The 27,891-nt window shown below is 39.5% G+C and overlaps 1 protein-coding gene and 1 pseudogene across 1 annotated transcript in view; one reads left to right on the top strand and one right to left on the bottom strand.

Annotated features, from left to right (window-relative positions):
* Positions 1-27,891, top strand: part of PIK3R3 (phosphoinositide-3-kinase regulatory subunit 3) — a 69,038-nt gene that overhangs the window by 6,780 nt on the left and 34,367 nt on the right. The gene's annotated exons all lie outside the window — the stretch shown is intronic.
* LOC118722555 lies at positions 14,204-14,789 on the bottom strand (annotated as a pseudogene).

Below are 27,891 nucleotides of genomic sequence, written 5' to 3'. Positions count from 1 at the left end.
GAGGTTTGATCGCTTGCTGTGATGTGCGCTGACTATCCGGGTGGCGCAGAACATGGCGGGTGACCAGCGACTGGTGACCAGCAGCAGCTGCAGGGCGATGAGGGAAGGAGGGAAGGAGGAGGCGGGGAGGCCAGGGGGAACTGTGTGGTGGCAGCGTGCGGGTGGTGAGGAAAAGGGGAGGAGGAGGTGGAGTGGGAGAAAGAAGCATGCAGAGGTGGAACTGTGCAGTGGCAGGGCATGGGCAGCAAGGGAAGGAGGAGCGGGGAAGTAGGGAGGGAACCTATCAGCCCTGATCGCAGAACAGGCCTAGGGACCCTACCTTTGCATGAATTTTGTGCACCAGGCCTTTAGTGTTAATATAATCAAATAATATAAAAGCTATGCCATTTTGCATTTTATTGAGAAAGATTGTTAGTGCTTTTATTGAATATATAGTTTATAGTATAACCAACTGTTTCATGAAGGTATGGTGATTCTCCATTGCATAATGCTTTTAAAATTTATTTTCATTATTGTTTTTACACTGAATGCCTTTATATTTTTCTTATAATGTAAAAGAGATTGGACATGTTGATGGTCACCATATTTAATGAGGTAGGTAGAAAAATAATTACAGATATGTCTATGTGATATAATTTTTATTGGTATTAAAGGGGATTCAGATTGAGTGAAAAGAAAGAACACAAGTTTTGGAAACAGGTGATATGGATTTCAAACCTGGCTTTGCTTCTTACCCTGCTCAAGGTTATATGGCCAGTACTTAGCCTCTCTGAGCATCTATTTTCTCTCTTGTAAAATTGAGCTAATACCTACCTTTCAGAATTGTTCTGGGGATTAGATGTACTATATCTAGCATGGTGTTTGGCACATGGAATGTATCCAGTTCATTGTAGCTTATGTCTTAAAGCATATTGATATCATATAATTATTCCACATCTGTCTCTTTGGATACTTTTGTAGACAAATTTTTTTGAGCTATCTCGTCTCATTCTTTTCTTCATCCTTGACATTTAAACTGGGACCATTTTGCTTTTAGAAGAGTTTTTTTTTTTTTTTGTCTTTTCTAGTTATAACATCTCAGGAATCTATGGAAATGTCATTCCAAGTCATCCTTTCTTTTTAGTTTCTATTGCCCTTGCCCTTGCCCAGCACCAGTTCCATAGCACCTCACATTTGAAATAATTTGTAATGATGGTAATAGATGCTAACATTTGTTGACTATTTTTATAGACCAAGCACTATAGTAAATGCTTTTATATGTACTGTTTCTTTCAGCCACATAACAACCTTATGAAGTAGGCATTATTGTTATCCTACATTACAGACAGGAAATAGACTTAGATATGTTTAGTAACTTATTCAATGCTTCATAGCTATTGTAGTAAGTAGCAGAGCAGATCTTTCTGACTGATAATGCCCAGGTTCTTAACTAGTACCTCCTAACTGTTTTTAATTTCTTTTCCCTTTCCCCCATAAGTTTATCTTGAATTTTTCAGTCAGATTAATTATACTGAAATGTTATTTTCATTGTCTTAACACTCTATTTAGAAATAATCAGTAGCTCTCTATTTTTAAAAATATATATTTTATTGATTTTTTACAGAGAGGAGGAGAGAGGGATAGAGAGCTAGAAACGTCGATGAGAGAGAAACATCGACCAGCTGCCTTTTGCACACCCCCTACCGGGAATGTGCCCACAACCAACGTACATGCCCTTGACCAGAATCGAACCCAGGACCTTTCAGTCCGCAGACCGATGCTCTACCACTGAGCCAAACCAGTTTCGGCAGTAGCTCTCTATTTAAAAAAAAAATACATTTTATTGATTTTTTATAGAGAGGAAGAGAGAGGGATAGAGAGTTAAAAACATCGATGAGAGAGAATCATTAATCAGCTGCCTCTTGCACACCCTGTACTGGGGATGTGTCCCCAACCAAGATACATGCCCTTGACTGGAATCGAACCCGGGATCTTTCAGTCCGCAGGCTGACACTCTATCCACTGAGCCAAGCCGGTTTCGGCAGTAGCTCTCTATTTTTTATGCATATTTTAAGAGATCATATTCTTAAACTTGGCATATGTGACCTTTAGTAATATGGCATCAACTTACATTTCCAACTTAATTACTTATCCTCTCTTCTCATTTCTCTTGTAGCCCAACTCCTTGCTATCCTCTGAATATACCTTGCTTAGTCCCAACTCCAACCTTTTGCTTATGCTGCTTCTTGTATTTAGACTAGGGGCCAGATTGCATGAATTCATGCACATTGAAAGGAAATTAATTAGAAGAAATATTTTAATATCACTATTTACCTTTTCTCTATAATAGAAGTGTCTACCAAAATCATGATCGACAATGACAGATTGAAACATCACATGCGATTAGTGCCAGCGAGAGCTTTAGGTGTATCATGCATGTGTAAGTCAAGTTAGCCTTTTATAGATATAGAATGAATTTGCTTAATTAGACCTGCTTTCTGATTTAGCTAAACTTTTTCCAGTCCAGTGAAGCATCCCAACTTCTCTTTCAAGTAATTGTCAGAAACACAGCAGTAAATATCAATACAAAGCAGATTATTATTATAGATCATGCAGGGAGAACAAAGGCTAAAATATTTAACTGAAGCAGTGTTTGACTATATTCTACACAGTGAGGAAACCTGAAGTCATTTTCAAGGTCCACCATTTTTTACTTCTTTTCAGTCGGGTCAAGTTTCTAAGCTTTCTAAATCTCTGTTCTCCAGCTAATGCAAAGAAAATAAGATTCCACCAAGGCTCCTATCTACTTACTCCAGGACTTCTGTGAGAATCAAATGAGATGAGGCACGTGAAAATGCTACATAGACATTTGGTTAAAGTGTAAAATGTTTCCACCTGTGTTCTTGGGCTGAAGAAACTGCAGGGAGGCTAGGCTAGTCACTAGGGAGAGGAAGCTGGGTGTTGCTATATGACGTCATTATCTGGAGCCCACAGCAACCATTTCCTGGGTGGGCTGGAGGCTGAATTTTGTGTCATGGAGACTTGGCAGTATTGGCTGCCATTTGGTGGGGTGATGCTCAGGGGTGGTGGTGGGGCCTGTATCCCACTTGGGGGAAGTCGAGTGTTAGTTTGTCAGCGCCAGGTCTGTGGTGCTGGCCAGTGTGCGTCATGGCAGCTCCTGTGTTGAGTGCCCCTGGTGGTCAGTGCATGTCATAGTGACTGGTTGGACAGTAGGAGGGACACTTAGCATATTAATCTTTTATGTATATAGATTATGCCCATCCCATCCCCATCTTTTCTTCCTCCAAAAGTTCTAGCACTGAACCTTTTAATTATCTAGGGCTATGGTATTTTGTATTTTGATGCAAAATAAAGTTTTATATTATGGTATTTAAAAAATATAATTTATCTCAAGTTTCAAGAAAGCTTCTTGAGGTCAAGCTATTGTATTTCTTTTGTATCCTTTTAATTTAATTTAATTTTTAAATATATATGTATATTTTATTGATTTTTTACAGAGAGGAAGGGAGAGGGATAGAGAGCTAGAAACATCGATGAGAGAGAAACATCAATCAGCTGCCTCCTGTACACTTCCCACTGGGGATGTGCCCCCAACCAAGGTACATGCCCTTGACCAGAATAGAACCTGGGACCCTTCAGTCCGCAGGCCGTTGCTCTATCCACCAGTTAGGGCTTTTTTGTATTCTTTTCTATTTTAAGGACTTAAAATTTGTTTTTAGAGAGAGAGGAATGGAGAAGAAAGGGGGAGAGAGAAAAACAAATGTGACAGTGAAAAATCCATGGGCTGTCTTCTGCACCCCCCCATATTGGGGACTGAGCCTGAAATCCAGGCATGTGTCCTGACTGGGAATTGAATTTAGTGCATGGGAATGCCTAACCAACTGAACCACTCCAGCCAGGGCTTTTGTATCTATTTTTTCTCTAAACACTGAATGCCCAAATATTTTGTTAAATCTTAGGCCTGTGGACCCAACCATCTTCATTTTGTGGCTTAAATTTTAAAATGTTTTCATATTTATTATCAACATGTGACCTTTAAACTTATAGAGGAAATTTGTTCTAACAAAGGAAATAATGAAAAAAATTCAATACTTAATGTTATTTACAAAATTTTATATTTTTGAATAAAGGTCATTTAAAATTTCTTGAAGCATTAAAATGGTAAGGTTTTGAAAGTTTGTTAGGTTAGTTTTACTTAGCTCTGGGCCAAATGTAGATTTAAGTTACCCAGTGGGTTATTATAGTAATTAAATTTAGAGTGTGTAGGACTTGACTTGGGATAACAAGATAGTCAGCCATCAAGCCTTATAAGATCAATTTCTAAATTGTTAACCCACATGCGGTGTATTTGTTATTCCTTGTACCTATTTGTAAGTTCATATAGAGTAAAAGGGTTATCTTATATTTTAAAAAAGATGCAGTCGGTTAGGTCCAGTTACAGAGAGGAAAGAAGAGGGAGAGACAAAGAGAGAGAGAAACATCAATGATGAGAATCATTGTTCAGCTGCCTCCTGCACACCCCCTACTAGGGATCGAGCCTGCAACCCAGGCATGTACCTAGACTGGGAGTTGAACCATTACCTCTTGGTTCATAGGTCATTGCTCAACCACTGAGCCACGCTAGCCATGCAAGGCTTTCTTCATATGAATTGTTTGTGCTAGAAAAGTTGTGTTTTAGAGTTTATTCTTTCATATGTATTATTATTTTTAACTTTCTAGCTCTACAAGAGTCAGTATGGTACAATTCATATTGAACTTCTAATGTCCATTTGTAGAATTAACCACAAACTTTTTTGAGATTACTTCTGGGATATGTTTCATAGAAAAGTATTTAGTTCATAAGTTTTCAGCTGCAAGCATCAGAACCTACTTCAAAATGGCTTAAGAAATAAGAAATTTTATCTTCTCATAGAATAGGTTTCCAAGTTGCTTGATCATAGCAGTTCAACAATGTCAGTAGAAACCCATATTCTTTCCATTGCTCAGGTCTGTTCTTGTGATTGGCTTCATCCTCAGGGTAGCAGCAAAAAGGTTGTTAGTGATTTCAGGCATCATCATACATAAGTTTCTAAAAGAAGAAATGTCTCTTCCTGTGCCTCCTTTTGGAGAGAGGAAATGTTCTCCCAAAACCTCTAATATATCTTTTTGACCAGAATTAGATAATATTCTCATTGCTGAAGCAATCACTGTTGATTACTTTTGAATCAACTATGTCTATGCCTGATTCTGGAGAGGTGTTGACTTCTCCATGGTATTATATTAGAGAGTGGTTCTGTTTGGAACAATAAAGGATGACAGCCAGGAAGGCAATCAACAGTTGCCACTCTGGAAAGTAATTTGGAGGACCACAACTATTTTATTTTTAAAACTAGAGGCCTGATGCACGAAATTCATGTACGGGATGGGGGTGGGGGTGTCCCTCAGCCCAGCGTGCACTCTCTCTAATCTGGGACATCTTGAGGGATGTTAAACTACCCATTTAGACCCGATCCCACCAGGGCAGTCGGACATCCCTCTCACAATCCAGGACTGCTGGCTCCCAACTGCTCACCTGCCTGCCTTCCTAATTGCCCCTAACCGCTTCTGTCTGCCAGCCTAATCACCCCCTAACCAATCCCATGCCAGCCTGATTGATGTCTAACTGCTCCCCTGCCAGCCTGTTTTCCCCCAATTTCCCTCCTCTGCCAGCCTGGCCACTCCTAACTGCCCTCCCCTACAGGGTTGATCGCCTCCAATTGCCCTCCCTTGCAGGCCTGGTGCCTCTCAACTGCCCTCTCCTGCTGGCCATCTTGTGGTGGCCATCTTGTGTCCACATGGGGGCAGGATCTTTGACTACATGGGGGCAGCCATCTTGTGTGTTGGAGTGATGGTCAATCTGCATATTACTTTTATTACATAGGATTTTATTGATTTCAGAGAAAGGAAGTGGGAGGGAAGGAGAGAGAGAGAGAGAGAGAGAGAGAGAGAGAGAGAGAGAGAGAGAGAGAAAGAAACATCTATGATGATAATTATTAATCAGCTGCCTCCTTCTTGCTCCCTATTGGGATTTAGGCCACAACCCAGGCATGTGCCCTGACCAGGAATTGAACTGTGACCACCTGATTTATGGGTTGGCGCTCAACCACTGAACCAAACGAGCTGTGCTATTTTCATAGTTGTCTTTATGTTTGTAAATAAAAAGAATTGACAAATTATTATTTTTTCTTTTTTTAGAACTAAAATCTAGTTGTGGGAAATCCAGTTTTATTTTCTGAATTGGAATTCACAGGGGCACTCACTATTATTGTGAGTTAAATATAAGACAGGCCTTTTCCTGTTTTTCTTTTGAGTAGCTCTGGTTGACAGTTTCCTTATTTGAGGTGTGGAATAAAGTTTATTAGTATATCAAGTAAGTGTGAAAGAGCATTTTGAAAAACTAAATTCCAAATTCCAAAGTTTAGTAAATTACATAATAAGCTGGGGACCCGTGAAATAATTTATGACTTGAATGACTAGCCTTAAAAGTTAGGACTCTACTTTAAAGTAACCCATAGATCATGTCTTTCTTTTTTTTCCTTCTTAATAAATTTATTGGGTGACATTGTCAACATGAACGTAGAGATTTCATGTGTGGGTTTCTGTGTTACAAGATCTGTATATTGCACCATGTGCCCATCACCCAAAGTCAAATCTCTGTCGCTTTACATTAGGACCCCTTCTCCTCCCACCCCATTACCTCTGGCTACCAGCACACTGCTGTTTGTATTCTTTTTATTTTTTTAATCTTTATTGTTCAGATTATTACAGTTGTTCCTCTATTTCCCCCCACCCCCATAGCTGCCCTCCACCCAGTTACCATCCCACCCTCTGCCCTTACGCCCACCCACCGTCCTCATCCATAGGTATATGATTTTTATCCAGTCTCTTCCTGCACCCCCCACACCCCTTTTCCCCCAAGGAATGTCAGTCCACTCCCTTTCTATGACCCTGATTCTATTATAATCACCAGATTATTCTGTTAATCAGATTTTTTATTCACTTATTTTTAGATTCACTGTTGATATGTATTTGTTGTTCATAATTTTTATCTTTACCTTTTTCTTCTTCTTCCTCTTAAAGAATATCCTTCAGCATTTCATGTAATCCTGGTGTGGTGGTGATGAACTCCTTTAGCTTTCTTTTGTTTGTGAAGCTCTTTAACTGACCTTCAATTCTGAATGATAGCTTTGCTGGGTAGAGTAATCTTGGTTGTAGGTTCTTGTTGTTCATCACTTTGAATATTTCTTGCCACTCCTGTCTGGCCTGCCTAGTTTCTGTTGAGGAATCAGCTGACAGTCATATGGGTACTCTCTTGTAGGTAACTGTTTTTCTCTTGCTGCTTTCAAGATTCTCTCTTTGTCTTTTGCTCTTGGCATTTTAATTATGAGGTGTCTTGGTGTGGTCCTCTTTGGGTTCCTTTTGTTTGGTGTTCTGTGCACTTCCTGGACTTGTAAGTCTATTTCTTTCACCAGGTGAGGGAAGTTTTCTGTCATTATTTCTTCAAATAGGTTTTTAATATTTTGCTCTCTCTCTTCTGGCACCCTAATAATTTGAATGTTGGTACGCTTGAAGTTGTCCCAGAGGCTCCCTACACTATCTTCATATTTTGTATTCTTTTTTTTTTTTTTTTTTTTTTTTTTGCTTTTCCAGTTGGGTGTTTTTTGCTTCTTTGTATTTCAAATCTTTTTTTTTTTTTTTAATATATTTTATTGATTTTTGTACAGAGAGGAAGGGAGAGAGATAGAGAGCTAGAAACATCAATGAGAGAGAGTCATTGATCAGCTGCCTCTTGCACACCCCCTACTGGGGATATGCCCGCAACCAAGGTACATGCCCTTGACCGGAATCGAACCCAGGGCCCTTCAGTCCCCAAGCCGACGCTCTATCCATTGAGCCAAACCAGTCCTGGCTGTATTTCAAATCTTTGATTTGATTCCTGTGATCCTCTAGTCTGCTGTTGGATCTCTGTATATTATTCTTTATTTCAGTCAGTGGATGCTTAATTTTAGTTGGTCCTTTTCATATTCTTGAGGTTCTCACTAAATTTATTGGCAGTTTCTAGGAAATTCTTGAAAAACCTTATAACCATGTTTTTGAATTCTATATCCAGTCATTTGCTTTCCTCCATTTCTTTCATTTGTGACCTGTTTCTTTATCTCCACAATTTGGCTGCTTCCATGTATTGATAGAGTGGCTTTGTGTGATAGGTGTCCTCTAGGGCCCAGTGGCTCAGCCTCCCCAGATACCTGAGGTGGACACTCTAGGTGCACTCTTTTGTGGGCTGTGTGCACAGTCTTGTTGTAGTTAAGCCTTGATTCTTATTGGTATCACTGGGAGGAATTAACCTCAAGACCAGTTGGCTGTGAGGATCAACTGTGTGTTTGATGGGAGAACTTCTGTGCTGGAGACACCCTCTGGTGCTCACTGAGTCTGTACCCTGAGCACCAAATGGATCTGAGGAGTTGTCCCTTATGGATCTGAGGAGTTGTAATCTGGATAGTCCTACTCTGACCCCTGGGTACACTCGCTCTTGGAATCTCCAAGGAGGTGCTAATTTAGCCTCTGTCTGAGGCCACCCAGCAGGAGCTACTGAGAGATTTGCAGATTCCTCTTCTTTTTTGAGGTTTAGAGGTGCTCAGATGAACCCAACTATGAAGCAGTATAAACTTCTGTGGGGCTTTGGGCCTTCTTTTGGATGTTCTGAGTCTCTGTGTCTCAGCAGCAGTTTGATAGGTAATTTTAGATTTCAAGGGACCAGGCCATTCATATGCAAAAGCCTCTGCACACAGCTTGGGTTGGGCAGAGTCTCAGGGCGGAGCAAACACCAATAGCTTCCCGTCAGCCCTGCTCTAAGAGAGAAAGCACCTCTGAGAGAAAGCTGCCTTTGACTGAGAGTGACTTGGGCCTCTCCTTTAATTCCTAGGGATCAACCATGAGCATTTAGAATAGAGTTGCTAGATAGAATACATGTAATATGTCGAATGCAACATTTGGGACATATTTATACTAAAAAATTATTTGTTGTTTATCTGATATTCACATTTAACTGAATATGCCAGCCCTTATTTAGAGAGATGTTAGACAGTTGACTAAACAGTATTTTTTACTATTCCCTAGGTTAACAGCCTGGGTAGATGCAGAATTGTTGAAGTACCTTAGTATATTTTGGGAACTGTAAGTAATTCAGTTTTGTTGAAATATAATGTGTGTGATAGGAAGTGGTGGAACATGAGTCTGGAGAGGTAGATGAGGGCCAAATCATTAACGGCCCTGAATGCTACACTTAAAGTTGGATTTTATCCTGTGGGTAGTTGGGAAGCTACTGACTGACTGGTTTCAAGTATGATAAAGATTTGTTGGTTCCAAAGTAAAAAATAGATTGGAGGAGAACAAGATTAAAGAAGGGAAACTGGTTAGGAGGCTATTTCAGTAGAGATGAAAGATGTTATGAAAACCTAAGGTTAGCCGAAACTGGTTTGGCTCAATGGATAGAGCGTCGGTCTGCGGACTGAAGGGTCCCAGGTTCGATTCCGGTCAAGGGCATGTACATTGGTTGTGGGCACATCCCCGGTGGGGGGTGTGCAGGAGGCAGCTGGTCGATGTCTCTCTCTCATCGATGTTTCTAGCTCTCTATTCCTCTCCCTTCTTCTCTGTAAAAAATCTATAAAAAATATTAAAAAAAAAAAGAAAAAAAAAAAAAGAAAGCCTAAGGTTAAACAAAAATATGGATGGGTGGACCTCATGTACAAAATTCAGGTGGACTTATGGAGATTTTCACTAATTTTAATTTTGTTTTAGCAATAGACATTGTATTAGCCAATCTTAACTACTGATCCATAGTTCGGCATTTGTACATGCTTAATATTTATAACCAGAGGTTTTATTTTTGCTTAATCTTCTAATCATTTTTTAATAAGTAAATAGAACTATACCCCCCCCCCCAAAAAAAAAAGCCCAAGTTAAGGTAGTAGCAGTGAGAATGAATGAATAGGAAAGTTATTTAATAAGTAGAATTGATGGGATTTAGAGACAATCCTGAAAAAAAAGGAAAGAATCTAGAATGAGTTTTAGTTATGGCTTGGGAGAAGGTGGTACTATAAGCCAAGAGATGAAATTTAAGGAGAAAGGACAGATTTGGATCATATAGTCTGTAAAATCAAAATGAGGCAGAAGTGAAATGGCTCAGGTTTTCTCCTATTGGAGGGGTTCTTTTTCTCCTAGGCTTTACTAGGAGAGGACAAGTGAGTGGCTTTTACTGCTTCCAGTTTTGAAATCTACAGCAGATGGTAGTAAATCAGATACTGAGTTCTTCAAGGTATGGGAGAGATTGCAGTGGGACCCTAATGCCTAACTGCTCCCCTGCTAGCCCGATTGCCCCTAACTGCCCTCCCCTGCTGGCCTAGTCACTCATAACGGCCCTCCCCTGCTGGCCTAGTCACTCATAACAGCCCTCCCCTGCCGGCCAGGTCGCCCTTAACTGTCTTCCCCTGCAGGCCTGGTCCCCCCACAACTACCCTCCCCTGATGGCCTGGTTGTCCCCAACTCTCCTCTCTTGCAGGCCTGGTCCCACCCAACTGCCCTCCCCTGCTGGCCATCTTGTAGTGGCCATCTTGTGTCCACATGGGGGTGGCCATCTTTGACCACGTGGGGTGGCCATCTTGTGTGTTGGAGTGATGTTCAATTTGCATATTATCACTTTATTATATAGGAGGATAGAATATGGTAAAGGAAAAAAGTTGGAATATGATCAAATGAAAACATTGATTTGATGATGGCATTATGGGCAATTTCCCTCCTAGATTTGTTATTAAATAGTAAAAGCAATGTTTAAAAAGCACATTTGAAAAGATTAAAAAAAATAGTAAAAGGACATTATTGTTCAGATTATTACAGATGTTCCTCTTTTTTCCCCCCATAGCTCCCCTCCACCTGATTCCCCACCCCACCCCATGCCCTTACCCCTGCCACTGTCTTCATCCATAGGTGTAAGGTTTTTGTCCAATCTCATCCTGCACCCCTCAAACCCCCATTCCCCTGAGAATTGTCAGTCCACTCCCTTTCTATGTCTCTGATTCCATTATATTCACCAGTCCATTCTGTTCTTCAGATTTTTTAAAAATTTTATTATTATTATTTTTTAATATATTTTATTGATTTTGTACAGAGAGGAAGGGAAAGAGATAGAGAGCTAGAAACATCGATGAGAGAGAGTCATCGATCAGCCGCCTCTTGCACACCCCCTACCGGGGATATGCCCGCAACCAAGGTACATGCCCTTGACTGGAATCGAACCCGGGACCTTTCAGTCCCCAAGCCGACGCTCTATCCATTGAGCCAAACCGGTCTCCGCTGTTCTTCAGATTTTTTATTCACTTGATTTTTAGATTTCACTTGTTAGTAGGTATGTATTTGATGTCTTTTTGTTGTTCATATTTTTTACTTTTACCTTTTTCTTTTTCTTTCTCTTCTTAAAGAATACCCTTCAGCATTTCATGTAATCCTTTAGCTTTTCTTGTCTGTGAAGCTCTTTATCTGACCTTCAATTCTGAATGATAGCTTTGTTGGATAGAGTAATCTTGTTTGTGGGTTCTTGCTATTCATTACTTGGAATATTTCTTGCCACTCCTGTCAGGCCTACATAGTTTCTGTTAGAAATCAGCTGACAGTCATATGGGTACTCCCTTGTAGGTAACTAACTGTTTTTCTCTTGCTGCTTTCAAGATTCTCTCTTTGTCTTTTGCTCTTGGCATTTTAATTATGATGTGTCTTGGTGTGGTCCTCTTTGGGTTCCTTTTGTTTGGTGTTCTGTGCACTTCCTGGACTTGTAAGTCTATTTCTTTCACCAGGTAGGGAAAGTTTTCTGTCATTATTTCTTCAAATAGGTTTTCAATATTTTGCTCTCTCTCTTCTTCTGGCACCCCAAAAATCCAGATGTTGGTACGCTTGAAGTTGTTCCAGAGGCTCCTTACACTATCATCACACTTTTGGATTCTTCTTTCTTTCTTTCTGCCTCTCTGGTTGGGTGTTTTTTGTTTCCTTGTATTTCAGATCTTTGGTTTGTCTCTTGGGGTACATTGATCTATAGTTGAATTTCTCAGACTTGAAAAAATTTATGAGTATATACTAAAGTTTGAAAAAATTAATCTTCAGGAAAATAAACATGGAGCTACCTCTTTCATGCATTGATAAGTAGAAACTCTGTATTAGGTTCTTATTGCTGCCATAGCCAATTACCATAAACTTAGTGGCTTAAAACAACACACATTTATATTTTTGCAGTTCTGGATGTCAAAAGGTTGGCAAGCTATATTCCTTTCAGAAGCTCTAAAAAAGAAATCTGGCCAAAACCGGTTTGGCTCAGTGGTAGAGCGTCGGTCTGTGGACTGAAGGGTCCCAGGTTCGATTCCAGGCAGGGGCATGTACGTTGGTTGTGGGCACATCCCCAGTAGGGGGTGTGCAGGAGGCAGCTGGTCGATGTTTCTCTCTCATCGACGTTTCTAGCTCTCTCTCCCCCTTCCTCTCTGTAAAAAATCAATAAAATATATTTAAAAAAAAAGAAAAAAAAAGAAAAAAAAGAAATCTGTTTTCTTGCCCTTTCCTCATCGAAGCTGCCTGCATTCCTTGGCTTCTGATCCCTCAGTCCATTTCATAACCAGTTGTGGTGCATCCTAAATCAATAAATCTCTCTGCCCACCTCTTTCTCTCTCTCTGCTATTTCTTCTCTGTTGTGCTATTTTCTTTTTAGATTCTGAAATTTCTGCCTCTCTTTTATAAAGATCTTTGTGATTTCTTTGGCTCCTTTGGATAATTCAAGATAATCTTTTCATCTCAATATTCTTAACTTAATTATATTTGCAAAGTCTCTTTTGCCATGTTATGTAACATTCACAGGTTCCAGGGATTGAGATGTGGATATTTTTGGAGGATTATTAATTTACTACAGATTCTATACATTTGAGAATAAATTCACTAACTCTCTTGTGATTTGATGCGAGCAATTGGAAGTACAGATACAAGAGAGAGGGTCCTTACTAGCAGAGAATGAGTTTGATGAAGGTTGTATCTTAATTTTGAATATCCTACATCTGCCATAGAGGGCTACTTTATAGTTAGCCTTACATGATGTGAGGGCTCTCTGAAAGATGGGAAACTTTTAAGTCATACCTTCAAGTAGTTGTTGCTTTGAGAGGAAAGAGGATTGTACTTTTTGTTAGAAGACTGGTTTGAATTTGGCCTGCTTAACAACTACGTGAGATTGAATTGTTCTCATCTATAAAATGGGAGTAATAATACCTTAAAAAGATCTTTTTTAAAATCCTCATCCGAGGACATGTTTAGAGAAAGAGAGAGACAGAGTGAGAGAGTGAGAGTGAGAGAGAGAGAGAGAGAGAGAGAGAGAGGAAGATAGACAAATAGACATGGATCAGTTGCTTTCTGTGCAACTAGAGATTGAACCCACAATCCAAGTATGTGCCCTGACCAGGAATCAAACCAGCAACCTTTCAATGCACAGGATGAAGGTACTCTGGCCAGGCCTCTTTTTTTAAAAACTAAAAATCTTTAAATTGATTTTTTAGAGAGGAAGGAGAGAGAGAGAGGAACATCAATTTGTTATTCCACTTATTGCTGCATTAATTGGTTGTTACTTGTATGTGTTCTGACCAGAGATCGAACCTACAACCTTGGCGTATTCAGACTATGCTCTAACCAACTGAGCTACCCAGCTAGGGTGGGAGTAGTAATACTCATTCACAAAGATCTTTATAAGAATTTTAAAATGTAATATATACACACACATTTGCAAATAAACATCTAAGGAAATAATACTTAGCTTAGTATCTGGCATAGAGCAGACACTCTTTTCTTGGTCAGTGTTTTTGTGATACCATAATAGGGAAATGTTAGAGAAATTAGGGAGAGGGGCATGTGCTAGAGGTTTTGCTAGAGGTAGCTGCATGTCTCACTTACTCGAAGCTACCTGACTAGTGTGTTTGCCTCTAAGATCAGAATGGGGTAAGATTTTGGGATAATAAAAGAATGGGTTAATATTGTATTTGTAGCTAATATGGTTGCCCTTCTCCTTCCTTCCTTCCTTCCTTCCTTCCTTCCTTCCTTCCTTCCTTCCTTCCTTCCTTCCTTCCTTCCTTTTTAACATTCTTTTCCTTTTATTTATTTTGTGCTGAATTTACTCCTGGGCTATAAGTTTTTGTTTCTTCAGTTTCTCCTGAGATAATCTTTTTCTTCTGTGCCACCTCCTCTCCTGGTTTGGAAACAATCTGCTCCTTTTCAGTGAGGTCATCTCACTGTGGCAGGGAGAGCTCACGTATGGGTTAATACGCCCATGAGCCCTGTAGGTTCTACGCCGCATCTTGTTCACCTGAATGTGCTTGATGACCAGAGAGTCTACATCTAAACCCTTAAGTTCAGCATTGCTCTCGGCATTTTTCAGCATGTGCAGCAAAAATTCAGCACTCTTTTTGGGCCACTGACCCTGTGTCCAGCCCCACTGTTTTGCCTGGGCGCACCTACCAATGCCACCATTGTAACAATGGAATGACACACATTGCTTCTTTAAAGTGACGTCCTTCAGATACTTGGTGGCTTTCCGAATATGCATGCCCTTGATGGCCTGGGCAGTTTCACGCCTGTTCTTGAAGTGAACGCGGAGATTGGAGCCTCTCGATTTGCATGATTTTGTGTTTTCTGGGTCTAGCGAATAGCAAACCATCTTCAGAGGTCACCTACGGCCGCTTTGGGAGAAGAGGAAGAGCCACTCACCATTCTTTTTCTATGACTCATTTTACTTTTTCTATGAGAAATTTCAAAAATTTGTTTCTGTCTCTAGGCTGACCTTTTTTTTCTGCTGTCAGTAAAATTCCACTGCTGTTATTTCAGCATAATTATTATTGGATTTTCAGTTCCTCTATGGTAAGCCTAAGTGCTGATGATTTCATGCATTAATTCAACAAATAATAATTTGAGTGCCTTCTATCTGTGAGACACTCAGCAAGAGCTACAAAGATAAGAAGATGTGTATCCTCAAGGAGCTCACAGTTTTGGTACAAAGACAGATCAACAGCTATAATGAAAAAGCTTTATATCAGAAGATTGAGAAAAACTCTGGAATCGAAGAGGAGATAGTACTTAATTAGGCCTAAAGATGTGAGGGAAGGAAAAAACTACACACAACCTGAGTAGATAATGAGGGGTTGGGGGAGAGGGATAAATGGGCTTTCTTTTTTTCTTCTTCTTTTTAAAAAAAAATATATTTTATTGATTTTGTACAGAGAGGAAGGGAGAGAGATAGAGAGTTAGAAACATCAATGAGAGAGTCATCATTCAGCTGCCTCTTGCACACCCCCTACTGGGGATATGCCCGCAACCAAGGTACATGCCCTTGACCGGAATCGAACCTGGGACCCTTCCGTCCCCAAGCCATTGAGCCAAACCGGTCTCGGTATGAATGGGCTTTCTGTGAGGTGCAGGGAACCATATGTACAAAGGCATGATAAAGTTTGTCTTTTTGGATTAGCTGCAGGTGATTTGGTGTGCATAGGGTGAAAGGTGCCTGTGGAAAAGTAATAGGAAATGAGTATATTATAGAAGAGTAAGAAGGAACCAGACCATTATGGTTTTATTTGCCATCCTTAAGAGTTTGAACTTTATGCTATAAGTAGTGAGGTACTCTTTTTTTTTTAAAAATATGTTTTTATTGTTTTCAGAGAGAAAATGAGAGGGAAAGAGAGATAGAAACGTCAATAATGAGAGAGAATCATTGATAGGGTGCTTCCTGCATGCCCCTACTACGGATTGAGCCTGCAATACGGGCATGTGCTCTGACCAGGAATGGAACCACAACTTCTTGGTTCATAGGTTGATGTTCAACCACTGAGCAACACGGCCCATTAGTGGGGAACTCTTGAAACATAATATGCTAAATCAATACGATTAGATTTAGAACTCAAAAACTGAGGGGAAGGTAGGAAAAGAACAAGAAGATTGGTCTTTGGAAAGCCCAGGGAGAGATTTTTAAGAAGGAAAAAATGGCTAACATTCTAAAACTTAAATTATCTATATAAATAAAAATGTAAATGTTCGTTTGTTCAAAATCTTAAATCTCCGAAAGTTCTTTATTGATTGCTTTGAAATTTTGACACAACGTTGCATTTGAATACACATATGTTTTTATATACCTTATACCTACTATTATATAGATGTCACACCAGTGACAGGTAAAAAACGTGTTTTTTGAAAAACAAAACAGCGCCATCTGTTGGACATAAAAGCAACACAAACTATACTAGATATTTTACGATTCCATTTCAATGTTTCTGATTTACGATCCATTTACGATTTCCAATTTTACAATTCCATTTCAATATTGATAATGATTTAAGATTTGTGCTTAGAAATCAAGAACAAAGTTCTTAATCAATTGGGAATGCCATCACCAATCGACCTACTGCTTCGTTCAATGTAGAATTGCGTCGTCAACAAAATTACAATACGGGTGATCTTTTGTCGTATGTGCAATCAAATATTCCTAAGCGAACGCTTGAGCAAAAAGGCAATTACAATCAAATAATGCAAACTGTCAATAACGGGGTTGGAGAAATCTTGTTAGATGCGCCAGGAGGAACTGGTAAAACGTTCCTAATTAGATTGATTTTGATAGCAATTCGATCCCAAAATGACATTGCTACCAGGTGGAAGAACTGCTCATTCTGCTTTGAAACTGCCATTGAACATGCAATTCATTGAAACTCCCACATTTGCAACATTTTCAAAGCATCCGGCATGGCAAAAGTATTGCAGAAATGCAAACTTATTATTTGGGATGAATGCACAATGGTGCACAAAAAAATCGCTCGAGGCTCTTGATCAATCATTGCAAGATTTGCGTGGAAAAATCAGACCATTTGGGAACTCATTAATATTGCTTGCAGGAGATTTCAGGCAAACATTACCTGAAATTCCTCGTTCGACACCAGCGGACGAAATAAATGCTTGCCTGAAATATACTTTGTGGCAACACGTAAAGACGTTAAAATTTACTACAAATATGCGTGTCCAGCTGCAAAATGATGGATCAGTTGAGATATTCTCACATCAATTGCTGGAAATTGGGAACGGAAAGATGCCGGTTTATCGGACCTCAGGACGAATTTCATTGCCTCATAACTTCTGCAATTTAGTGACATCAAAAGAAAAATTGGTTGAAAAAGTATTTCCCAATATTCAAACCAATGATAAGAATCACGATTGGCTGAGTGAATGAGCTGTTCTTGTGGCCAAGAACAAAGATGTCTATGAACTTAACAATATTATTCAGTCTAACATTCAGAGCGAGACAGTCACATACAAGTTCGTCGACACTGTTGTGGAAGCAGTTGAAGCGGTTACTTATCCAACAGAATTTTTGAATTCACTCGATCTGCCAGGGATGCCACTGCACGAACTGCAATTGAAAATCAGCGTGCCAATTATTATGTTGCGAAATATCAACCAGCCAAAGCTTTGCAACGTCACACGGCTTGCAGTAAAAAAATTAATGAGCAACAATCTTGACAGGACCTTTCAAAAGTGAAGATGTCCTCATTCCTTGCATTTCTATGATTCCAACGGATATGCCATTTCAATTTAAGAGATTGCAATTCCCGCTGAAACCGCTTTGGCTCAGTGGATAGAGCATCGGTCTGCGGACTGAAAGGTCCCGGGTTTGATTCCTGTCAAGGGCATGTACCTTGGTTGCAGACACATCCCCAGTAGGGGGTGTGCAGGAGGCAGCTGGTCGATGTTTCTCTTTCATCCATGTTTCTAGCTCTCTATCCCTCTTCCTTCCTCTCTGTGGAAAATCAATAAAATATATATTAAAAAAAAAAAAGAGATTGCAATTCCCAATTTGATTGGCGTTTGTAATCACCATCAACAAAGTTTAGGGCCAATGTTTAGAATTGTGCGGTTTAGATCTACACACGAATTGCTTCTCACATGGACATTATATGTTGCGTATTTTAAGAGTCGGCAAACCAGACAATCTCTATATCTGCACAGACAATAGAACAACAAAAAATATTGTAAACCCACAAGCATTGTGAAATTAAACATATTAGAAATGTGCGCTTTCTCTTTTCTTTCTTTTCCATTTAACCACAGCAACGCATGGCTGGGTACAGCTAGTATAATAAAGATAGAAAAGTTTCTGCAGGATTTTGTTACTGAGAAGACATATATTTAATAAATGGGCTAGAAATAAAATTATAATAGACTAGAGGCTGCCCAGTGCACGATCTGGGGTGGGGCTGAGTGGGGGGAGAAGGGGGGAGGGTGCAGGAGATTGGCTGGTCAGCTCCGTCCCCTATTAGGGTGGGGGGTGTGATCTGGGTGGGCCGGCGGGAGGGGTGGTGGTGGTGGTGAGGGCGTGGGGGGGGGGCTGCTGGGCTATTGTGGTGGGGCGGGCTGATGGGGTTTGATGCTGGTGGTGAGGGGGCAGGAGGGGGCATTTGGCTCGCAAGCCCGGCTCATGATTGGGGTGGGAGAGTCTGATTAAGGACTGGCCGACAGCAGGGAGGGGCCTCAAGTTTGGCCGCCAGCCCCACCCCCTGATCGGGCAGTTCACTGGCCACATTGGGAGTCATAGCGACTTGGTTATTAGGTTGTATGGCCAAGAGGTGCTCCATGCACCTCCTGGTGACTGGCCATTTGGTGGTTTTGGTCATGATGCCTCTTGGTCTATTATTATTATCATTGAAGAGTGAATGGGAGATGAGAAAATAGCCTGTAGGTATTGACCAGTCTTAGAAAACTTACTGTGAAGCATATGTGCGAGGTAGATGGAGAGAGGTGTAGATCTAAGAAACAAATCTTATTTTTGGTTAATGATAAAATGTGTTTTATTTTTGTGGAGATAAAGTTGAATATATATATATCGGTGTGTATGATTTGATGAAACAGGAAGGTGATGAGTTTGGAGGTCAGGAAGGATTATTACCCAGGGAAGGAGAGATAACCTTTGTCTAACTTATAGGAAGAAGATGGGTTTGAAGAGAATGTAGGTTGGAAAATTGGGTGAGGTCAGATTTCTTTTTTCTGCTGTAGGGCAGTTGTGAGAGAAGAGGTATATAGAGTGTTTGGCTTGAGATATGGAGTAGCTAGCCACTGGTCACTGGGTGGGATGGAAAAAGTCACTGATCAAAGGCATATAGATGAATTACTAATAGGATGGTTAATCTCAGTTAAGATGAAGAATTTATAAATTTGTAGTGGCATAAATTAGCAGCTTTTTGTGATTTCTTCAGCAAAAGTCAGCAAATGTGGTGTGGGAACAGAGGAAGCAGGTGATTAGATTGATTCCTCATGGTTGAGAGATTTATGGGTTGCTGTGGCAAAAGAACAACAAGGAACTGGGTGGAGATATTGATAAGAGAGGGAATAGTTAAGTGTATTATGACACATTTATCAAAAGCTATTTTGATAAATAGTTAAGTGTATTATGACACATTTATCAAAAGCTATTTTGAAGCTTTTAAATTTTATATTTATAAAGAGTTTATAAAAGCTTATTTTATAATGTTAAGGTAATAAAAGTGCTGTTATACAAAAGTTTAGTAATGATCAATGATAATATTCTAGGCATACTGATGCAACAGTGCTCTCACAACTAAAGAATATTGGTGACTCCTATAGATAATACTTTGACAGGAATTATTATCAATATCTTCACTTTAAAGGTGAAGAAAATGAAATTTAGCCAACGTGACTTATTGAGTCATATTTTGGTAAATGGCAGAGAGATAACTATTATAATACTTACTGATTATTATTTTATATATGCAGTCTTTCTTAGTATTTTCCTTATACATTGCTCTAATTTTCATTTTTCAATTAAGAAAACAGAGTTAGAGGACAATAATAATATGAGCAATAGATAACTAAAGTATCAAAAGAGTGTTGACAACATTTAATAGGATAATTGATGGCTCAGTGGTTGAGTGTCAGCCTATAAACGGGAAGTCAAACGGAAGTCACGGTTGGATTTCCATAGGAGTTGTGGGCTTCCTCTCCTCCCCCCACCCTCCAATCAGTCAGGGGCAGGAGGCTGGAGTGAATGGCTGATCAATGGTTCTTTCTCATCATTAATATTTCTCTCCCTCTCCATTAATGTTTTTTCTCATCATTAATGTTTCTCCCTCTCCATTTCTCTCTAAAATCAATACAATTTATAAAACAGAGCTAGGAGGAACTATTATGATGTAATCAAACATTTTATATGTAGACATACAAGGCTGTTTAAGAGGCTTGTCCAAAGTTACATTGCTAGGTTATGGCCAAGTTATATTTTATTTTAGACCAGTAGCTTTCCTTCACCATTGTTTAGTAATCTGTGAAAACAATAGGTCTAAAATGTTTCACTTTCATATATATGTTTGTGAGCAATGCTAAGAAGCAGTATTCTTTTATGGGAATGGAATATGCCTAAAACTTATGCAATAATCATCCTATTTTCCAACTGGAGAAGTCCTTGAAAATATAATGAATTCATTGCTATCAGGAGGAAATTATTATTATTATTAGCATTTTTAGAATCTTTAAAGCAGTTAACTTTAACTGAAGAAATTGCTGTTTACCTATATTATATCATGTGAGTAGGCAAAAAAAGACTGTCAAAAGAAATTGAAATCTGAAGGAACTTAGGCTCTAGCTTAGGGAAAGGAAAAGGGGGAGGGGAAAATCACATTAGTCTTTCAACCTAAATGTTTTATTTAATTTTTTAATTTTTATTTTTTAAAATATATTTTAATAATTTTTTATAAAGAGGAAGGGAGAGAGATAGAGAGCCAGAAACATTGATGAGAGAGAAACATTGACCAGCAGCCTCTTGCTCACCCCCTACCGAGGATGTGCCCACAACCAAGGTACATGCCCCTGACCGGAATCGAACCTGGGACCTTTCAGTCCGCAGACCGATGCTCTACCACTGAGCCAAACCGGTTTCGGCTATTAATTTTTATTTTTTAGCCGAGACCGGTTTGGCTCAATGGATAGAGCGTCGGCTTGGGGACTGAAGGGTCCCGGGTTTGATTCTGGTCAAGGGCATGTACCTTGGTTGCGGGCATATCCCCAGTAGGGGGTGTGCAAGAGGCAGCTGATCGATGACTCTCTCTCATCGATGTTTCTAACTCTCTATCTCTCTCCCTTCCTCTCTGTACAAAATCAATAAAATATATTTTAAAAATTTATTTTTTATTTTTTATATATATGTTCCTATTCCCCCATTACCCCGCATTCCCGATTCATGCCCCACTTCCTGTCTGTGTCCAATCTCTTCCCACATCCCTCAGACCCCCATTCCCCTGAGAATTGCCAGTCCACTCCCTTTCTATGTCCCTGATTCCATTATATTCACCAGTCCATTCTGTTCTTCAGACTTTTTATTCACTTGATTTTTAGATTCAGTTGTTGGTAGGTATGCATTTGATATCTTTTTGTTGTTTATAGTTTTAAAAAATATATATTTTATTGATTTTTCCACAGAGAGGGAAGGGAGAGGGATAGAGAGCTAGAAACATCGATGAGAGAGAAACATCGACCAGCTGCCTCCTGCACACCCCCTAATGGGATGTGCCTGCAACCAATGTACATGCCCTTGACCGGAATCGAACCTGGGACCTTTCAGTCCGCAGGCCTACGCTCTATCTTCTGAGCCAAACCGGCTTTGGCCACCCTCACTTTTCGACCCAATGGCAGACAGTCCAGCTTCTCCCCGTAGGATTTTGGGTCTTGCACGTCTCCCCTTCTGGTTGAAGAAAGCAGCGCCCGCCGCCAGCCGGTATCTGTCACCAGCCCATATCGTGCCCCCATACCTCAGTTTTTCAGTGTTTGTGCACTGACTGCTCCCCTCTCTGTCTGAGTGTAGAACTTCCACTCAGCCAGCCCTCCCATGGCTTTGGGTGATAGATGTTTTGTCTTTTAGTTGTAGTTTTGAAATTGTTGTGCACGGCTACAGTTTAGGTGTGTTTACCTATGCTGCCATCTTGGATTCTATTCTCAACCTAAATGTTTAAACTTCTAGTTATTTAAATGTTATTTTTCTTAATTGTTGAAATCATTGTTTGTTTTGGTTGTGAGCAGCTTTTTTACAAAAACATCTTTAAAGAAAACCAGCAATATAATTTAAAATATTATGTATGTCTCTGAAGATAATACTTCAATTTTGCTGAGCCAAGAAGCTCAACTAAAACTACTTGTTAGAAATTGCAGTTTTGTGTGTTGTGATTGGCTGTTGTACTGTTTTCATTCAGAGTTTAATTTTGCTAACATCTGACTTGGTATTGGGATTTAGCTCACAAAGCAGGTTGGTTGTTAGGACATAGGAAAGGGTGTTACTAGTGAACATGCTACAGATAATTCATTTCAGTGGGGAAAAATAGTATTTGTCCATGCATGAGCAAAATTGTTCTGCATTTCAATGCTGCATGCCAAATAGGTGGTGAACTCTGTATTTGAATGTGGAAACTCACTGATGCAGGAGGGAAATTTTGTTTAATCATTGTCTTTTAAAAGAAGCTAGTTAAAGCTGTCCGTTGTTTTCCTTTTAAAAGGATGAAATGTTTTTGTTTCCTTATTCTTGTTTCCATAATTTTATTTTTAGGGTTTTAAAAAGCTGAAGATTTAATTTAAATAGATTTTTTTGTTTTCCCTGAAGACAGCTGCCTGATCAACCAGTCATTTTTTTCTAAGCATTTATCTATATCTAAGATTATTACATTTAACATCCAGCATAGTTCTATTTTTTTTATTTTATTCCTCTAAAATAAATATATTTGTGAATTTAGGAAATATATTTTAATAAAATTATTTAGTTATATTATTTCTGTATTTAAAACCTTGCATAATTTCTGATTATTCACAAATATATGACTGGGAATTTTGTTGTTGTTCATTGGTTCCTTAGCAGCTAATTAAAGCTAGTTTAATGTTTCCAGAAATTCAGAATATCTTTCTACTATTGTGGTGAGAGTACCATGGCTAAAATTTTCTATTCAGATTAGTCAGAATTTATCATCAGATGAAATATTTTAGGTTTTTTAAAAACGAAATATTTTAGGTTTGTCATGTGTCTTTGAGAAATCATTTACATTTGACAACATTTAACAGGATAATCTTGGTGTGTACTTAGTACACAATACCCTCAATACCATGTAACAATGGTTTATATGAATGAAACACTTCTTAAACTGAGAATTTTTATGTCAAGGATATTTGTAGAAGATAAAATTTACTGTTTTGAGGGTATAAATGTTAAGAAGTTGAAAGACAGGGATATGTTAAAAGAGCATTGCACTTTCCTTTATTTCTTTTTAGTTGATTGAGCAGAACCAGTAAGTAAATGTAGTTTAATGAGTTAACTGCAAATAGGAAATAGGAATTAGTAATTTATTTCTTCCATTTCTTTATGAAATTAAATACAATTTCTCACTGTTTTACCATTTCTAGTTATGCTAAACCAGTGGTTGACAAACTCATTAGTCAAATGAGCCAAATACCAATAGTACAACGATTGAAATTTCTTTTGAGAGCCACATTTTTTAAACTTCTTCTAACGCCACTTCTTCAAAATATAATAGACTCGCTCAGGCCATGGTATTTTGTGGAAGAGCCACATTCAAGGGGCCAAAGAGCCACATGTGGCTCGCTAGCCGAAGTTTGTCAACCACTGTGCTAAACTATCAGTAAACTTCCAGTAATTAGGCCAAAAGTGGGAGGAACTTTTCTCTTAATACAGTGATGACTACTTTTATGTTTGTAATTTTGGTTCTGTATGTGTTAACCTAAGTCTGGCTTAGTGATAACTGAAAGATCCTGTGAATGGCTAATAAATATTTTTGGTGTCTACTATGTCACCTCTGTGTAGGGGAGGAAAAAAAAATTCCTTTATAGGTTTAGTTATTGGGGCCTGTAAATTAAACTGACATACATCAGGTTAACAGGAAAAAGAGTTTATCACTTATCCACATAGGAGTTTCACAGAAAAACAGTGAGACCCCAAAGAAGCAGTTATGTAGCAGTGGTCGGCAAACTGCGGCTTGCGAGCCACATGCAGCTCTTTGGTCCCTTGAGTGTGGCTCTTCCACAAAATACCACGTGTGGGCACGCATGTACAGTGTGATTGAAAGTTCGTGGCCCATGCGCAGAAGTCGGTTTTCGACTCTCAAAAGAAATTTCAATTGTTATACTGTTGATATTTGGCTCTGTTGACTAATGAGTTTGCCGACCACTGAGGTAGGGTAAGGAGGCAATCAAAGATAGATCTCCCTCATGATATTCCAACTGGCCATGGGAAAGGAGCCTATAACAGATTTAGAAAGAATGGCCAGAGAAGTAGAAGTAGTACAGGAGAGTGTAGGGTCTCAGATACTGAGTAAAGAGGGTGTTTCAAAAAGAAGAGAATTGTTAACAGTATCAAATGTTACAGATAAGGGCTGTGAAGTGTCTACTAAATTTAGCAACAGGGTCACTGACCTTGGTAAGAATGGTTTCAGTGAAGTTGTGAGGTTGAGAGGCAGGATTGCAATAGATTGAGGAGACAATTTAAATGGAGAGGCATTGTACAGCTCTTTGAAACACTTGGGTATAAAGGAGAAAAGAAGCCCTAGCTGGTTTGGTTGAGTGGATAGAGTGTCAGCCTGTTGGTTTGATTCCAGGCTAGGGCACATATCAATACATGCCCAGGTTTTGGGCTGAATCCCCAGTAGGGGGCATGTAGGAGGCAGCCAATCCATGATTCTCTCACTTAATTGATGTTTCTACCTCTCCCTTTCCCTTCCTTGCTGAAAGTAATAATAATGTATATGAGTATATATTTATATATATAAATAATTACCGTATTTTTCGGACCATAAGACGCACCGGACCATAAGACGCACCAGTTTTTAGAGAAGGGAAATGAAGAAAAAACGATTCTGAAACAAATAGTGTCCTAAAATATTTTATGTGCATTAAAACCCAACATCACAGTCATAAACACATGTAATCAACCCTGTAAAGTAAACAGCATTTTAGAGCCGGGCAAGCACACAGAGACCACACAGAGCCGGGCAAGTAAAAAAACTTTTTTTTTAAAGTATATGTGTAGGCTATATTTGGACCATAAGACGCAGGGACTTTCCCCCCCCACTTCTGGGGGGAAAAAAGTGCGTCTTATGGTCCGAAAAATACGGTACACACACACACACACACACACACACACACACACACATATATATATATATATAGAGAAAGAGAGAGAGAGAGAAAGAGAGAGAAAAGGACATGTTATAGGGTATAGGTTCTTCTTTTTTTTTTTTTAATATATTTTATTGATTTTGTACAGAGAGGAAGGGAGAGAGATAGAGAGTTAGAAACATCGCTGAGAGAGAGTCATCGATCAGCCGCCTCTTGCACACCCCCTACTGGGGATATGCCCGCAACCAAGGTACATGCCCTTGACCGGTATCGAACCCGGGTCCCTTCAGTCCCCAAGCCGACGCTCTATCCATTGAGCCAAACCGGCCTCGGCATAGGGTATAGGTTCTTAATCTGGGATTTATGGACCCCTCTTCCTCAAAATTAGGTGCAAATTGTGTGTGTATGCACATTTTGTTGGGAGAGAAGTCTTGAAGTTTTTACCATCTCTTCAAAAGAGTTTATAGCCCCAAAGAACCACTTCTATCAGGAGGCCTGTAGTTGAGTTATTTGATATATTTACAAACTTGTAGGAAAGGAGTCAGGAAAGTAGGAGTGGCTAGAGCACATGTGTCAAACACAAGGCCTGCGGGCCAAATTCGTCCCGCCAGGCCTTGCAATGTGGCCCGCACCGCGCTGTCATCACTGCACTCCGCTGCGTTTCCATCACAATGACAGTTTATGACTGTTCAGTAAACCATTCGGCCCTCGATTTAGGATGGATTTTAGATTTTGGCCCCTTCTCTGATTGAGTTCGACACCCCTAGGCTAGAGAGTAGGAATAGGGTACAAGAGGACTGTAGTATCTCTGGTGATAACAGGAGACGAGATCCCAGAGCATTTGGTAGAGGGACTAATTTAGAAAAGAAAGGAGAAATGGATGTAGATGCACATAAATTAATAGGTGAATAGCAGAAAACTGAAGTATTCGGAAAATAATCTCTGTTATGTGGGAGATGAAATGGGGTCTACCAAAAATGAGTGAAGAGAGATATGATTTTTGAGGAGAAGGTTTGAAATAGCCATAGAGAGCAGTTAGAGAGAGGGAAATCTAGGGCAAGATTTTTGGATCTTGTTCAGGTACTGTGATTGGAGATCATCATTAGTGAAACCAAATTGAGGATGATGTAGCTCCTAGGGTACTCCCCTGACCCCCAAATCTCCCTCTTCCAACAGCCTAAGGAGAGAGCAGAAAATACGTGCAAAAGGATTGAGCTATGGTTGTGGTCTTCACAGACAGTTGTAGTTGGGAGGATAAAAGGGACAAAAAAGATAATGGTATTAGTTGAGAAAGAGAGGGTGTGAAGATATAGAAAGTAATGAGGGTTTTTTTAAAATACATTTTATTAATTTTTTACAGAGAAGAAGGGAGAGGGATAAAGAGTTAGAAACATCGATGAGAGAGAGACATTGATTAGCTGCCTCCTGCACACCACCCACCGAGGATATGCCCATAACCAAGGTACATACATGCCCTTGACCGGAATTGAACCTGGGACCTTTCAGTCTGTAGGCTGACACTCTATCCCCTGAGCCAAACCGGTTTCAGCATAGAAAGTAATGAGTTTTGCCCTAGCTGATTTGGCTCAGGGGATAGAGCCTTGGTCTGCAGACTGAAGAGTCCTGGATTCGATTCCAGTCAAGGGCACATGCCCGGTTGTGGGCTCGATCCCCAGTAGGAGGCATGCAAGAGGCAGCCAATCAGTGATTCTCTTATTATTGATGTTTCTATCTCTCTCTCCCTCTCCCTTCCTCTCTGACATCAATAAAAATATATTTTAGCCAAAACCGGTTTGGCTTAGTGGATAGAGCGCTGGCCTATGGACTGAAGGGGCCCAGGTTCGATTACGGTCAGGGGCATGTACCTCGGTTGCGGGCACATCCCCAGTGTGCAGGAGGCAGTGATGGATGATTCTCTCTTATTGATGTTTCTAACTCTATCCCTCTCCCTCTCTGTAAAAAATCAATAAAATATATTAAAAACATATATGTTTTTAAAAAAGTAATGAGTTGGAGGAATTGGATTCTCATAAAATAACAGAGGGGGGGGAGTACTAGAGTACTTTTTTTAAGCGGAAAATCTGTAGAGATAGAAGTCAGAGCACATTTGTAGGATTATGAACAGGATTGTCATCCTAAATTTTTGCTTATTTTTTAAATCAAAATTATCAGTTGTGTTTTAAAAAAAACTCCACAGATGCCCTAGTATCATTCTCTATCAACTGAATCAGAATCTCTAGGTATTTGGACAAATGAATCTTTATTTTAAGAGTTCCATATATAATTTACAGAAAATTTTAAAAAATTGCATATAGGAAAATTTATTCTCTTTGTTGTACAGGTCAGTGAGTTTTGGCTAATGCATAGTGATGCCCTTTAATAGGATAGAGCAGATAGGAGGAACAGGTTTGGTGAGGAAGATATATTTGTTTTTGAACACCATCTAATTTCTTTAATATTTTTCCTATCTCTTAAGTGTAGATCAGGTGGCTACACTTTTTCTGTAAGGAGTCAGTTATTAATTAGGCTTTGTGGGCCACGTGGTCTCTGTGGCATATTCCTTTTGTGTGTGTGTATTTCCAACCATTAAAAAAATATAAAAACCATTCTTTGCACTGTACAAAAACAGGCAGAGGTTCATAGTTTGCT

This window comes from Pipistrellus kuhlii, unplaced genomic scaffold (genome assembly GCF_014108245.1).
Source record: "Pipistrellus kuhlii isolate mPipKuh1 unplaced genomic scaffold, mPipKuh1.p scaffold_m20_p_2, whole genome shotgun sequence".
In the NCBI taxonomy this organism is placed as follows: domain Eukaryota; kingdom Metazoa; phylum Chordata; class Mammalia; order Chiroptera; family Vespertilionidae; genus Pipistrellus; species Pipistrellus kuhlii.
Note: the sequence above shows the minus strand (reverse complement) of the source record. Positions and strands in the feature narration are given on the sequence as shown.